This window comes from Henckelia pumila, chromosome 4, assembly GCF_033568475.1.
Source record: "Henckelia pumila isolate YLH828 chromosome 4, ASM3356847v2, whole genome shotgun sequence".
NCBI classification, from domain to species: Eukaryota; Viridiplantae; Streptophyta; class Magnoliopsida; order Lamiales; family Gesneriaceae; genus Henckelia; species Henckelia pumila.
The window spans coordinates 136,579,207-136,590,708 of NC_133123.1; the positions used below are offsets into that span (position 1 = coordinate 136,579,207).

Consider the following 11,502-nt stretch of genomic DNA (forward strand, 5'->3'; position numbering starts at 1 on the left):
ACCTTCAGAAAACCTGTTTCTGACAACCCACGAGGATAATCAATCGACAAACGCCACAAAGTTGAAAACTTTGATAAGTTTGATTTTTTGGGTAAGCAAAAGCTTAATAAAATTCTAGAGAGAATTTTGTATTGAAATAATCAATAATCTGAAATCTTAATTGTTATATTTAATAATGAATGTATATGTTGTATTTATAATACAACTACAAAATAATAAAAGTTATCGTAAAATAATTCAAAATATAGCTAAAGATATCAAAGATATCTCCTAAAAGTTTCCTAGTAGGAATAAAACTCTCAAAAATAGAAAAGAATATCATAAATACTCATAAATCCAAAAACACACACTACATGTCGTACTGTGTGTAAGTGCGATAGCGCTGGAGCGCTAGGACGTCAGCGCTGGAGCGCTCCGTACAGAGCTGGAGCTCCGATGGACTAGCGCTGAGGCGCTTCAAAATACGAAGGTTTGGCGCTGGAGCGCCTGTTTTGAAGCACTGGAGCGCTGTCCTGTCGTGAAAATCCTTCATTTTCTTGATCTTTTTGGCCTTCAATAGCATTATAACATCTCTCAAAATGATCTTCAAGCATTCCAATGTTCATTATCAACGATTGAAGCGCATCTTTGAATTTCTTAGCTCGTCCTCTCGTAATCGGTCCTCTTGGCATCTCCAACGGATCCTTAATCACTTGATCAACATGCGAGCTATCCATGATCGCATCATCCTCCCCTTCTTGAAAAGGATTTGTCCTCAAATCTTGATCATCTCCTACATCAAATGGAGACAAATCAGAAACCTTGAAAGTAGCACTGACGTTATACTCACCTGGTAGATCTAATTTGTAGGCATTGTCATTGATCCGCTCCAAGACTTGGAAAGGTCCGTCGCCTCTGGGTAACAATTTAGAACGCTGCTTCTCCGGAAAATGCTCCTTCCTCAAGTGAAACCAAACCCAATCACCCGGTTCAAATACAACCTTCTTTTTACCTTTATTTGCTTGCTTTGTGTATTGCAAGTTCTTTTTCTCAATGTTCGCTTTCACCTTCTCATGCAAATTTCTCACAAACTATGCCTTTTTCTTTCCATCCATACTAACCCTTTCACTCATAGGCAAACACATCAAATCCAATGGGGTTAAAGGATTAAAACCATACACAATTTCAAATGGTGAAAAATTTGTAGTAGAATGCACACTACGATTATATGCAAACTCCACAAATGGCAAACATTCTTCCCAACTCTTCAAATTCTTTTTAATTATAGCACGCAACAAAGTTCCTAATGTCCTATTAACAACCTCAGTTTGACCATCCATTTGAGGATGACATGTAGTCGAAAACAGTAATTTAGTACCAAGCTTGCACCATAATGTTTTCCAAAAGTAACTCAAGAAACGAGTATCTCTATCAGAAACAATACTCCTAGGCATGCCATGCAATCTAACAATTTCATTAAAGAACAAGTCCGCAACATGAGATGCATCATCAGATTTATGACAAGCAATAAAATGAGTCATTTTCGAAAATCTATCAATCACCACAAACACAGAATCCCTCCCCTTCTTAGATCTTGGTAATCCTAAAACAAAATCCATCGAAATATCTACCCATGATTCACTAGGAACAGGAAGTGGGGTATACAATCCATGCGGTTGTGTCTTAGACTTAGCTTTCCTACAAGTCACACATCTCTCACAAATACTCTCAACATCATGCTTCATATGTGGCCAATAAAAATGTTCATGCAAAGTATCATAAGTTTTAGCCACACCAAAATGCCCCATCAAACCACCGCCATGTGATTCCCTAACAAGTAATTCACGTATGGACGATTTAGGAAAACACAATTTATCTTCCTTAAACAGATATCCATCATGCATGAAAAATTTATTCTTCGGACCATGCAAACATGACACATAAATATTACCAAAATCATGATCATTGGCATACAACTCCTTCACATACTCAAATTCCAAAAACTTAGAGTCCAGAGTAGATAGAAGCACATACCTTCGTGATAGAGCATCTGCTACCACGTTTTCTTTCCCTTGCTTGTCCTTGATAATATAGGGAAAAGTCTCCACAAACGCCACCCACTTGGCATGTCTCTTGTTCAGCTTTTGTTGTCCTTTGAGATGTTTCAAAGACTCATGATCCGTATGAATCACAAATTCTTTTGGCCTCAAATAATGCTGCCACGTTTCAAGAACACGAACCAAGGCATAGAACTCTTTGTCGTAGGTAGGATAATTCAAGGACGCTCCACTTAGCTTCTCACTGAAATATGCAATCGGTCTCCCACCTTGCATCAAGACACCTCCAATTCCTACACCTGACGCATCACATTCAATTTCAAAAGTGTTAGAAAAATCAGATAATACAAGTAAAGGAGCATTAATTAATTTTTACTTAATAATATCAAAAGACTTCTCTTGCTCCTCGTCCCAATGGAATGGAACGTTTTTCTTTATCACCGCAGTCATAGGAGCCGCCAAAGTGCTGAAATATTTTACAAATCTCCTATAGAAACTTGCAAGACCATGAAAACTCCGAACTTGACCAATAGAAGTAGGCGTTGGCCAATCTCGAATTGCACTTACCTTGTCCTCATCAACTTTGACACCTTGAGCACTCATAACAAAACCAAGAAACACAAGTTCTTTTGTACAAAATACACACTTTTTCAAATTAGCATACAAATGTTCAGCCTTTAGTGTGATTAACACAATCCTCAAGTGTTCAACATGCTCATTCAAACTTTTACTATACACCAAGATATCATCAAAATATACCACAACAAATTTTCCAATATAAGCACGCAAAACATGATTCATTAACCTCATAAAAGTACTAGGTGCATTAGTTAACCCAAATGGCATAATCAACCACTCATACAACCCATACTTAGTTTTAAAAGCAGTTTTCCATTCATCACCTTCTCTCATCCGAATTTGATGGTAACCACTCTTAAGATCAATTTTACTAAAGATGCTAGAACCATACAATTCATCCAACATATCATCTAGTCTAGGAATAGGATGCCTATACTTGATGGTAATATTGTTAACGGTTCTACAATCAATACACATTCTCCATGAACCGTCTTTCTTAGGCACTAACAAAACAGGTACAGCACAAGGAGACATAGACTCACGCACAAATCACTTATCAAGAAGTTCACTTACCTGCCTTTGTAGCTCTTTTGTTTCTTCCGGATAACTCCTATAAGCTGGACGATCGGTAATGCACTTCTGGGCACAAGATCAATTTGATGCTCAATTCCCCTCAAAGGTGGTAGTCCTTGAGGTAAATCCTCCGGAAATAATTCTTCAAATTCCTGCAAAAGAGAACCAAAATTGCTCGGAAGATTTCCGGCTATATCACTTGTGTTAAGGAGAATCTCCTTATAGAAAATCAACACAAGTGGAGTATGCACATGTAAAATCTCTCGCAACTCACTCTTTTGGGCCATGTATATTTTTTTATCGGCCTCTTTCCTCTCAATTTTTTTCTCATCTTTTTTTCTTTCATTCTTTTTTTCTAAGGCCATCTCACTTTTTTGTTCACTCTTTTTTTCGGCCTCTTCTTTCTTTTTCTTTTGCAAATGATCCTCCAATATTTGCTTTGGAGTCATAGGCAACAATACAACAGATTCCTTTTTCATAGTAAAGGAATAACGATTTTTAAACCCATCATGTGTCACCTTCCTATCAAATTGCCACGGTCTACCCAACAAGATATGACACGCTTGCATAGGCACCACATCACACACCACTTCATCTCCATACTTCCCAATTGAGAAAGGCACCACAACTCGCCTAGTCACTCTCACTTCAGAACTATCATTAAACCACTGCAATCTATAGGGTTGAGGATGCTTTGAAGTAGGCAAACTCAATTTCTCAACAAGCTCGCTACTTGCGACATTGGTACAGCTACCCCCATCAATGATGACACTACACACTTTGTTTTTCACAAAGCATCTAGTATGAAACAAATTTTCCCTTTGATTTTCTTCTTCTTCCTTTTGTTGCACATTCAACACTCTCCTAGTCACCAACAACTCTCCAACGACTGCCTTATATCCCTCGTCATCGGGATCCTCCAACGCAGGCATATCATCATAATTCTCCTCCTCACTCTCCAATTCAACCTCACCACCATCATTCACAATCATTATTTTTTTGTTAGGATACTGACTAGCAATATGACCAAGACCTTGACATCTAAAGCATTTAATATCCCTAGAACGATTATTGGGAGTTTCAAATTTACCTTGCACTCCTTGCTTTGGTGTTTTTTGCTTGATGACAACTTTTGGTTTGGACACCGGCTTGACATCCTCTCGTTTGCCAACGTTTGGATGCCAAGGTGTAGTAGTTCCTCCACCCGAGGACACTCGACCAATGCCTCTCCTTTTAAGCTGTAGCTCCACTTTCATAGCTAATTGTACCATCTCTTCAAGATCCACACAATGTCGTAGCTCCACTTGGTCGTGAATATCTCTATTCAAACCACACAGAAATCGAGCCACTGTTGCCTCACTATCCTCCTCAATGTTAGCCCGGATCATAGTAATCTCCAACTCCTTGTAGTAGTCTTCTACACTTCTCGAGCCTTGCTTCAAATTCTGCAATCGCTTAAACATATCACGATAATAGTAATTAGGAACAAACCTTTTCTTCATTATTTGCTTCATCTCCTCCCATGTTTCAATAGGTCTCTCACGATTTCTCCTCCTAGATGTAGTCAGTTGATCCCACCAAATTAGAGCATAATCCACAAACTCAACAACCGCTAACTTTATTTTTTTCGAATCGTTGTAGTTGTGGCAGTCAAACACCGATTCCACTCTCATCTCCCACTCCAAATAAGCCTCTGGATCAGATTTCCCATTAAACGATGGAATTTTCATCTTAATCTCATTAATATTCCCATCTTCTCTACCCCCTTCAGTATACCTCCCTCGCATTGCTTCTCTTCTATTTCTTCCATCGTCTTGACCTCGCCTATTCCTACCCGAATTCTCACCAAAACTCTCATCATCCTCACTAACTTCAAGTTTACTTATCCTTTCATGCATTGTTTCCAACTCCGCTCTCATTGCTTCCCTTATCATTGTACTCAAATCTTCCTTTGAAAAATTGTGACTATTTGAACTCATCGTACCTGCAAGAAAAAAATTAGTAATAAAATTCCTCACACAAGTTCTCACAAGTCCCTCCAAACGAATTCACTCAATCACTCTTTTTTTTTTTCACTCAGAATTTATGTAGGCTTTTGCTTGGTAAAAGTGAATCAAACTCTCATGCTCACAACTTGTAGACACTTGAAGATTGACTCTCGAAGACTGACAAAAACAAGATGAATAAATTTATGAACACTCGAATTTTGACTTGAACCCAAGGATGAACAATTGACAACAAGTTATCTTGCTTCTTCAATATTTCTTTTTTTTTTTTTGAAGCTTTCGATCCTTTCTATTTTTTTTTTGATCGATTTTTTTTATTTTATAACTTGTAGCACAAGACACGAGACTTGGATAACAAGTTTGAAAGAAACGACACAAAAATTTGACGAAGGAAATATTCCAACGAAGAACGATGAAGAACGGGTAAGAAGAACGCGAAGAACAGAGATAGATGAAGATAGATACTTACTTGATTCAAAACCTTTGCTTTGATACCAAATGATATGAATTCTTAATGTATGGAAGGCAAACACGACTATATTAAAATCGTACCCTCAATCCAATAACAAAAGAAATCAAGAAATTGCCCAATCTTGAAAACAAGTAAAAAGTTTTGGATTAACCACCTCTAGCTTACAACGAAACTAGCAACAGTAATCACGAAGAAAACAATTGATCACAACGAGACCTTCAGAAAACCTGTTTCTGACAACCCACGAGGATAATCAATCGACAAACGCCACAAAGTTGAAAACTTTGATAAGTTTGATTTTTTGGGTAAGCAAAAGCTTAATAAAATTCTAGAGAGAATTTTGTATTGAATAATCAATAATCTGAAATCTTAATTATTATATTTAATAATGAATGTATATGTTGTATTAATAATACAACTACAAAATAATAAAAGATATCGTAAAATAATTCATGGGTGACATCATTGATGGGACTTCAGAGGATCCGAAGTCAGGATCGGAGGCTCCGAACAGGAACGGAGGCTCCGAAGTCAGGAACGGGGGATCCAAACCAGTTCGGAGGATCCGAAGTCGAGTTCGGACCGCCCGAACTTCGCCTATAAATAGAGGTCCGAAATTTCATTTTCAACACGCACCTCTCCTTTTCCTCTCTCAATTCCTAGGCCTTCTAACTCAGATCTAGGGAGTTCTAGGCATCCTATTGGGAATCCGGAAGTGGCATAGCGATCCCGACGTCGAGGCGAAGATGTGCCTAAGTTTTGAGGCAATTGTCATCAGCGGGCTGACGACGAACGCAGGTATAACTATGGTCTCCTTAAATTATTTAGGATTATGCAATAGCTTAATTAAGGCTTTTAGATCTTAAATAATGATGCATGGGTATTTGCATTGTAGAGTTGATGATAGGCTTGGAACCTAGAGTGGGACTGCTAGAAACTGCCTATAGAAAGGTACGCAAGTACAGACTGAGATAGCCAGCGGGTTTTGCATGCTTATATGTTGCATTTGTGTGTCATATTATTATGCAGGATGTGCATATCATATTGTGCCTGTCCATCTTGTGAGATGAGCCATGTAGGGCCGCTCAGCTCTGTCTGGACGATTGATGTCTAAGGCCCAGTGACTGACGGGTCATGGGTGATTAGCATCTGGGGAAACACAGTCCACGTCCTATAGGAATGAGCAGTGTCGACAGGGTTTACTCCCCAGGTTGTACCACTCATGTCCTAGGCGCCATTACTGAGCAGTTATATACAGTTATCCCAGATATAGATACCCTATCATTTGCATGCATCATAATTGTATGTTTTACCCAGTGCTTTCATATTGAGCTTAGAGCTCACGTCCAATATTTTCTGTGTATCTGGACACCCCATTCGATGGGGCAGGTGTAGGTGCAAGATTGAGCGCCAGGAGCTTGGAGTAGCCAGTGACCAGTGAAGACAGCAGGATTAGCTGTAGGTTTTGCCTTTAGGCTATTTATTCAATTTGGTTGTATAAATCGAATTGGTTTAACCAATTGTATTCTGCCGGTCTGGTTTTATTTAAGTCTTTCGCAGCGATTTATTTAATGCATGTTTAATTATGCTCTTAAACTCTGATTAGATAGCGGATCCGGGTAGGGTCGCTACATTTATTGGTATCAGAGCATATGCATGCAAGAGACTTGGGATATAGTAAAGAGACTTTGGGTTATCCTTATAGGATGGATGAGACCTTGGAAGAGGTGATGATGCGGCGATTAGTTTGCCCAGAGACTATCATCATCGGCAAGATTTCTGAAGATTTGGCTTATGGGATACCAGCAAGTGCGGACAGGAGTGATGGATCGTGTCCGAGTTTTCAAGATTTCTACTCATGTGGATCCTAGTTTTGGATTGAGTACCGGATGCCAGAGGCAGTGGCAGAGCATTGGATGGGACGCACTTGATGCTTGCATCTGTATTGTCCATACCATGATGACACTACTCTGAAGATTTTCCAGTCGTAGATGGAGAGATTGTCAGATAGACCTTCACCAGAGAATGCCTCAAGTGCCTAAAGCATGACAGGTTTCGAGCGTGAGGTCTTTAACCTCATGCAGAACATGGTTTTGCCGTTATGCTGGTATCGATGCTTTTGGTAGGCATACGAGAAACTTCATGTTCAAAAGCATGATTTGGTTACAGGAAGAACGCTGATGGCAGATCGTGAGCAGAAGAGGTCGACTGACATGCACTGACGCAGAGCATAGCTGGTTAGCTATCATTTGCCATTTCTCCGGAGTTCTTCGTAGGAGGACATGTAGAGAGACTTGGTCGGAAGTATGCTTGTATCGATGCGTGTGTTGATTAGAAGCTTCATGCTCAAGAAACAAGACAAGTACGATGATTTTAAATACTGTATTGATGTAGTTGTAAAAAGTATTTCAGTTGTAATGAATCATCATACTTTGGTTGTATCATTTCAAGTTCGATTGTACATTTCATTGTATTTTGAATACTGTATATATTACATGAGATTGTAATAAAGAGAATTGTACATAACTTGAAATAAGTGTTACATGTTTTATTTATCCAGCAATTCGTGGATGGTTGCATGATTTTGCTGAGGTTGGCTTGATTCTAGTTGATTAGTGTTCAACTGCTGTAGCTCATGGGATTTGAGTGGGCCGACTGTGACTGTTTGACTTGTGGTTAGTCTAGGCGTTTTTCCTAGGATTGACCTAGTTAGTCAGTGGACTAAGTTAGTGCCAGCGATGAGTGGACTCATCTAGGGGCATTAAGGGTATTGTTCGGTTTAGAACATTTGAACTTTGTTCTAGGTTGTTTTCTTAGAACAGTAGGCTGACTGACCTTTGTTAGGTTGAGGCTTGTGATGATGGTTTTTAATCGGGATACCAGGTCCAGTATATGCCGAGAGTTGTGGACTATGACCATGACTAGACGTGATGGGACGCGACCCTATGCCAGTGTTACTCTGGGAGTCCTTGTACTTCAGAGGTTATCTAGGAGCCTTCGTGCTTCAAGATTGGCGGTGGGAAGGCTACTCAGTCTAGGGATTCGGTAGCAGTCACAACAGGGTATGACCTTGGATTAGATATCAGGTTTGATATCGATGGCTTGATATCGTCTGGTGTGCCAAAGATATAGGGTGAGTATTCTACTATGAGAACTAGTCTTGGAGGGAATTCCTTGACGAGTGTGTACTGTGGGGACCCGGGTTGCTAATCTTATCTTAGGACAATTTATTATAATTAACAATTAATCAAGTACTCAAAAGAATTAAGGAACCAAGAGCTAAACAAAATTAATTTTTTTTTAAAATACACTGTCTCGCTCGATTGGCAGAAGTTGGCCGATCGAGTGAGCTCAAACTCGAAGCTCTCGGGTCCAGGACATTCTTGGCCTCGCTCGATCGGTGAACTTCAGCCAATCGAGCGGCCAAGAATATCAACTCCTCTGTTCTGCAAAATACATGGCTCGCTCGATCGGTGAATTTCACCCGATCGAGCGGGCTTCAATTCTGGAAAAATCTGCTGCTAACAAAGTGCTGTCAAAGGTAGAAACAATAACTATAATCTCTTGTATAATCTACCAAATAAGATACATGCTATCTCATAACATCTTATAAGCTTCCATACACAAGCTAAGACATATTCAACTACTTATACAACATTCTTGTATCTGTTCTAACATGGTTCATCAACTCAAAGTATATGTAGTGCTGCTAAAACCCGTGTCCTCACATGCTACAACTCTATCTCGAGCCATCACTGTCTCTTTTGACTAGCTCCTGCCCCACCTATTGCCATGCACACATACAAAACAAAGCAATAGCCGGATACCTCTGGTGAGAATAAAATTCCGGTATAAACAACATAAAGCGCAAGATAATAAACGTGAATGCAATGCATATGGCAAAAGAGGCTATCAAGCTGATATCAATAGGATATAAGTTCTTTGGGATCCCGAGGAAATAAAATCTTTAACGAACACCAACTCACCCAATCGAGGTGAAGTTAAATACTTTATTTTCTCTGACTTTGATGCAACTGTAGTGAGTCTTCTGGCTCTGGAAGTAAGTCTACAATCCGTGTCACTCAACTACAGCCCTCCAAACGTCATATGTACTCTAGGCTTTTCAACCCTCTGTGCTTTTCAGGCTGGAGTTCAAGATGAATGCAACATGTTCTGTATGTATTAAATGCTCTAAAACATCTTGAACAACTAATCATATAAGCATGTAAAGCAATCAAAGCATCTAATCACATAAAATACATACTCAACCAAGTATGTGATTAACAATGGAATACTCGAAACAATAGCTATTTCGAGTGTTCTATCCCATTTGGATTTGCTGTCATTTATGTCTTTCGATGTCGAGTCTGAAAGTACTTCAAATCTGTAAATACAATCAACAACAACATGTCAAAATCTGCTCAGCTTCTCAACTTCATTTCAAATATAATGCGCTAAACCTTGCTTCAACTCCTTCTCGGTTCGAATCGGGATTCTCGAGTCGTCAATCTTCGAATGAAAGCTGAGAAATAACATATCAAATAACTAACAAGATCAGATGCAACTCAAACCATGCTCCTTTTAATCAATAATATCGAAGTCTTGACATTTTGCGAATAGACGGCGTAACGGCTACAAACCGGCAATCCAAACAATATCCAAAACAATCCAACAATCAAGATCACTTATAATCTCATATCAATATCATCAAAAGCATCATAATCAGATAGGGTAGGGTTCGAATTTTGCTTGCTAAAATCATATAAAATCCGAACGATAGTCTTTTTCTGAACCGTCTGCGAATACGTAATCGGTACAGCTCATAAATGCTTATATCTTAAAATCATAAATTTCCATCTTCAACATACAAATAAAGTATGAGAAAGATGAATGAAACTTGTACCAAAACTAAGGTCTTGGAGCGGTGATCGCAGATATATATTTATTCGGAATTTCTGACAACCGGAGCACAAGTTATCGGAGCTTGAACGGGACAAAAATGGCGTCCAAAGGTTTCAGCCGTGTACTGCCTCTTTACCCTTTTCTTTTGATGTTTTCCACGTGAAAAAGAGATAATTCAAGTAGATAATTAGATATATATTGCATATTTGCACTTTAGTCCTTGAACTTTTGGCTATTTGCAATTCAGTCCCCGGAAAAGCGATTTAATTCAATTTCAATCCTTATTCATTTAAGAATATTAAAATTTAATTCTAAACTCTAAATATTTCCAAATTAAATATTCTCGGATTAAAATTAAATAATCCCGGGCCATACATTTCTCCCCCACTCATGCATGAGTTCATCCTCGAAATCATAAGCAAGCTGTATAGACAATCTGTATACACATAAGAGAAAGAAATAACATAAAGCAGAATAAGAACTCACATCAATGAAACAACTCTGGAAATCTCTGTCTCATGTCTGACTCAGTCTCCCAAGTCGCTTCTTCAGTGCCATGTCGACTCCACTGAACTTTGACTAGCTGAATTGTCTTGTTTCTGAGCTGTTTATCTTTGCGATCAAGAATCTGAATAGGCTGCTCAAAATAACTGAGAGTCTCGTCAAGTTCAGCTTCATCAGGCTGAAGAATATGGGAAGGATCAGGCTGATACTTCCGCAGCATAGAGACATGGAATACGTCATGAATACCAGACAAAGATCGAGGAAGAGCGAGTCGATAAGCAAGATCGCCTATGTTCTCGATAATCTCATATGGATCAATAAAACGTGGAGATAACTTTTCTCTCTTGCCAAATCTGACTGTACCTCTAAACGGAGAAATCTTCAAGAAAACTCTGTCTCCCTGATCAAAAGATAGAGGTCGTCGTCTGAT

At 39.0% G+C, this 11,502-nt stretch overlaps 1 pseudogene; it reads right to left on the minus strand.

Annotated features, from left to right (window-relative positions):
* Positions 1–440: 440 nt before the first annotated feature.
* LOC140861831 (uncharacterized) lies at positions 441–4,702 on the minus strand (annotated as a pseudogene).
* Positions 4,703–11,502: the final 6,800 nt, after the last annotated feature.